This window comes from Heptranchias perlo, chromosome 6 (genome assembly GCF_035084215.1).
Source record: "Heptranchias perlo isolate sHepPer1 chromosome 6, sHepPer1.hap1, whole genome shotgun sequence".
Lineage (NCBI taxonomy): Eukaryota > Metazoa > Chordata > Chondrichthyes > Hexanchiformes > Hexanchidae > Heptranchias > Heptranchias perlo.
In genome coordinates, this window is record NC_090330.1 from 110,405,461 (window position 1) to 110,410,874 (window position 5,414).

Consider the following 5,414-nt stretch of genomic DNA (forward strand, 5'->3'; position numbering starts at 1 on the left):
GCCTCTCCCCGCCCATTCCTCCCACCCCACCTCTGGTTGGACATATTCCTGGAGGTTTTATCGCATAATCTCCCAGCCTCTCGCTCCCGCCATTGGTCGCCTGACACGTCCATCCGCGCGGAGCCCCGCCAATCAGAAAGTGACAGACTCTTTGTTACTCGATTGGATCTTTTCCCCATCTCCAACATTTTTATAATTAACAAACAAAAGTGTTCAAAGACATTTTTTTTAAAAACACAATTTTTTTTTTAAAACGACCCTGAGATTTTCTCCTGGTTTTTGGTCACAGCAGTGTCCTGGAGATAAATCTTCAATTCCTAGAGACTCCAGGGCAATCCTGGAGAGTTGGCAACCCCGACCTCTACCCCAGACCCTGAGATCCAAAATCAGCTCAATGAGGAGTAGGGCTGAAGCACGTTGCTGTGATGAGTCAATCTGGTGACACCCTGCTCACAGCACCAAATCCCAGCGCCGAGCCCCAGCGCGGAGCCCCTGCGCCGAGCCCCAGCGCCGAGACCCAGCCCCAGCGCGGAGCCCCAGCGCGGAGCCCCTGCGCCGAGCCCCAGCGCCGAGACCCAGCGCGGAGCCCCAGCGCGGAGTCCCAGCGCCGAGCCCCAGCCCCAGCGCCGAGCCCCAGCGCGGAGCCCCAGTCCCAGCGCCGAGCCCCAGCGCGGAGCCCCAGCCCCAGCCCCAGCCCCAGCCCCAGCGCCGAGACCCATCTCGACGGGAGCCCAGATTGGAGGAGTGGACCAGGAGGCTCAACAGGCCTAATTTGCACTGCTCCCAATAACCTGATCAAAACAAATGGCTGGAAATTTCCAAGTCCATGAGACGCACTCCCTGACCAACTATCCCTCTTTCTAATCCGTGTTACCGTCAAGCGAGTGTTCAAACCAGAAGCTGAGTCTCAGATAACGTATCCTTTAAAACAATAAATGTGTTTGATATCAATGAAAAACCTTGGGACAAAAATACTGAACCAGGTCATGTGAGCACCTTGCCTCTCCCCCAAGCAGTTGCTAAGAAGTCCATCTATTGGCCCGTACTGACTCAAACTAATTCCCTGTGGGCAGAGCTCTGCTCTGTAACACTTGTAGATAAACTGTTGACAAGTTAATGTCAGAATAACTAAAGTACAATGCACTTCCTGGTTCAGTGCATCACTGGTGGACCATCAATTGACAAAGTTTAGATTCTTTTTGTAACTTCACCAGTACTTTAAGGTAAGAGTAGATGAAAACTATGAAGCAGAGGGCTATGGGGAGAGAGTGGGGCAGTGGGATTAGTTTGGGATTGATACAGGGCTAATGGGGAGAGAGTGGGGCAGTGGGATTAGTTTGGGATTGATACAGGGCTATGGGGAGAGAGTGGGGCAGTGGGATTAGTGTGGGATTGATACAGGGCTATGGGGAGAGAGTGGGGCAGTGGGATTAGTGTGGATGATACAGGGCCATGGGGAGAGAGTGGGGCAGTGGGATTAGTTTGGGATTGATACAGGGCTATGGGGAGAGAGTGGGGCAGTGGGATTAGTTTGGGGATTGATACAGGGCCATGGGGAGAGAGTGGGGCAGTGGGATTAGTTTGGGAATTATATAGGGCTATAGGGAGAGAGTGGGGCAGTGGGATTAGTTTGGGATTGATACAGGGCTATGGAGAGAGAGTGGGGCAGTGGGATTAGTTTGGGATTGATACAGGGCTATGGAGAGAGAGCAGGGCAGTGGGATTAGTTTGGGGATTGATACAGGGCTATGGGGAGAGAGTGGGGCAGTGGGATTAGTTTGGGATTGATACAGGGCTATGGGGAGAGAGTGGGGCAGTGGGATTAGTTTGGGATTGATACAGGGTCATGGGGAGAGCACAGGTCAGTGGGATTAGTTTGGGATTGATACAGGGCTATAGGGAGAGAGTGGGGCAGTGGGATTAGTTTGGGATTGATACAGGGTCATGGGGAGAGCACAGGTCAGTGGGATTAGTTTGGGATTGATACAGGGCTATAGGGAGAGAGTGGGGCAGTGGGATTAGTTTGGGGATTGATACAGGGCCATGGGGAGAGAGTGGGGCAGTGGGATTAGTGTGGGATTGATACAGGGCCATGGGGAGAGAGTGGGGCAGTGGGATTAGTTTGGGATTGATACAGGGCCATGGGAGAGAGTGGGGCAGTGGGATTAGTTTGGGATTGATACAGGGCCATGGGGAGAGAGTGGGGCAGTGGGATTAGTTTGGGATTGATACAGGGCTATGTGGAGAGAGTGGGGCAGTGGGATTAGTTTGGGGATTGATACAGGGCCATGGGAGAGAGTGGGGCAGTGGGATTAGTTTGGGATTGATACAGGGCAATGGGGAGAGAGTGGGGCAGTGGGATTAGTTTGGGAATGATATAGGGCTATAGGGAGAGAGTGGGGCAGTGGGATTAGTTTGGGATTGATACAGGGCTATGGAGAGAGAGTGGGGCAGTGGGATTAGTTTGGGATTGATACAGGGCTATGGAGAGAGAGCAGGGCAGTGGGATTAGTTTGGGGATTGATACAGGGCCATGGGGAGAGAGTGGGGGGGGGGGGGGGGGGGGGGGGGGGGGGGGGGGGGGGGGGGGGGGGGGGGGGGGGGGGGGGGGGGGGGGGGGGGGGTGGGGGGGGGGGGGGGGGGGGGGGTGGGGGGGGGGGGGGGGGGGGGGGGGGGGGGGGGGGGGGGGGGGGGGGGGGGGGGGGGGGAGGGGGGGGGGGGGGGCAGTGGGATTAGTTTGGGATTGATACAGGGTCATGGGGAGAGACTGGTCAGTGGGATTAGTTTGGGATTGATACAGGGCTATAGGGAGAGAGTGGGGCAGTGGGATTAGTTTGGGATTGATACAGGGCATGGGGAGAGAGTTGGGCAGTGGGATTAGTTTGGGATTGATACAGGGCTATGGGGAGAGAGTGGGGCAGTGGGATTAGTTTGGGATTGATACAGGGCTATGGGGAGAGAGTGGGGCAGTGGGATTAGTTTGGGGATTGATACAGGGCCATGGGGAGAGAGTGGGGCAGTGGGATTAGTTTGGGGATTGATACAGGGCTATGGGGAGAGAGTGGGGCAGTGGGATTAGTTTGGGATTGATACAGGGCCATGGGGAGAGAGTGGGGCAGTGGGATTAGTTTGGGATTGATACAGGGCTATGGAGAGAGAGCAGGGCAGTGGGATTAGTTTGGGGATTGATACAGGGCCATGGGGAGAGAGTTGGGCAGTGGGATTAGTTTGGGATTGATACAGGGTCTATGGGGAGAGCTGGGGCAGTTGGATTAGTTTGGGATTGATACAGGGCCTATGGGAGAGAGTGGGGCAAGTGGGATTAGTTTGGGATTGATACAGGGCTATAGGGAGAGAGTGGGGCAGTGGGATTAGTTTGGGATTGATACAGGGGCTATGGGGAGAGAGTGGGGCAGTGGGATTAGTTTGGGATTGATACAGGGTCATGGGGAGAGCACAGGTCAGTGGGATTAGTTTGGGATTGATACAGGGCCATGGGAGAGTGTTGGGCAGTGGGATTAGTTTGGATTGATACAGGGTCATGGGGAGAGCACAGGTCAGTGGGATTAGTTTGGGATTGATACAGGGTCATGGGGAGAGAGCGGGGCAGTGGGATTAGTTTGGGATTGATACAGGGCTATGGGGAGAGAGTGGGGCAGTGGATTAGTGTGGGATTGATACAGGGCTATGGGGAGAGAGTGGGGCAGTGGATTAGTGTGGGATTGATACAGGGCCATGGGGAGAGAGTGGGCAGTGGGATTAGTTTGGGATTGATACAGGGCTATGGGGAGAGAGTGAGATTAATACAGGGCTATGGAGAGAGAGCAGGGCAGTGGGATTAGTTTGGGATTGATACAGGGTTATGGGGAGAGAGTGGGGCAGTGGGATTAGTTTGGGATTGATACAGGGTCATGGGGAGAGCACAGGTCAGTGGGATTAGTTTGGGATTGATACAGGGCTATAGGGAGAGAGTGGGGCAGTGGGATTAGTTTGGGATTGATACAGGGTCATGGGGAGAGAGTGGGGCAGTGGGATTAGTTTGGGATTGATACAGGGTCATGGGGAGAGCACAGGTCAGTGGGATTAGTTTGGGGATTGATACAGGGCTATAGGGAGAGAGTGGGGCAGTGGGATTAGTTTGGGATTGATACAGGGTCATGGGGAGAGCACAGGTCAGTGGGATTAGTTTGGGATTGATACAGGGCTATAGGGAGAGAGTGGGGCAGTGGGATTAGTTTGGGGATTGATACAGGGCCATGGGGAGAGAGTGGGGCAGTGGGATTAGTGTGGGATTGATACAGGGCCATGGGGAGAGAGTGGGGCAGTGGGATTAGTTTGGGGATTGATACAGGGCCATGGGGAGAGAGTGGGGCAGTGGGATTAGTTTGGGGATTGATACAGGGCCATGGGGAGAGAGTGGGGCAGTGGGATTAGTTTGGGATTGATACAGGGCTATGTGGAGAGAGTGGGGCAGTGGGATTAGTTTGGGGATTGATACAGGGCCATGGGGAGAGAGTGGGGCAGTGGGATTAGTTTGGGATTGATACAGGGCAATGGGGAGAGAGTGGGGCAGTGGGATTAGTTTGGGAATGATATAGGGCTATAGGGAGAGAGTGGGGCAGTGGGATTAGTTTGGGATTGATACAGGGCTATGGAGAGAGAGTGGGGCAGTGGGATTAGTTTGGGATTGATACAGGGCTATGGAGAGAGAGCAGGGCAGTGGGATTAGTTTGGGGATTGATACAGGGCCATGGGGAGAGAGTGGGGCAGTGGGATTAGTTTGGGATTGATACAGGGTCATGGGGAGAGCACAGGTCAGTGGGATTAGTTTGGGATTGATACAGGGCTATAGGGAGAGAGTGGGGCAGTGGGATTAGTTTGGGATTGATACAGGGCCATGGGGAGAGTGTTGGGCAGTGGGATTAGTTTGGGATTGATACAGGGCTATGGGGAGAGAGTGGGGCAGTGGGATTAGTTTGGGATTGATACAGGGCTATGGGGAGAGAGTGGGGCAGTGGGATTAGTTTGGGATTGATACAGGGCCATGGGGAGAGAGTGGGGCAGTGGGATTAGTTTGGGGATTGATACAGGGCTATGGGGAGAGAGTGGGGCAGTGGGATTAGTTTGGGATTGATACAGGGCCATGGGGAGAGAGTGGGGCAGTGGGATTAGTTTGGGATTGATACAGGGCTATGGAGAGAGAGCAGGGCAGTGGGATTAGTTTGGGGATTGATACAGGGCCATGGGGAGAGAGTTGGGCAGTGGGATTAGTTTGGGATTGATACAGGGCTATGGGGAGAGAGTGGGGCAGTTGGATTAGTTTGGGATTGATACAGGGCTATGGGGAGAGAGTGGGGCAGTGGGATTAGTTTGGGATTGATACAGGGCTATAGGGAGAGAGTGGGGCAGTGGGA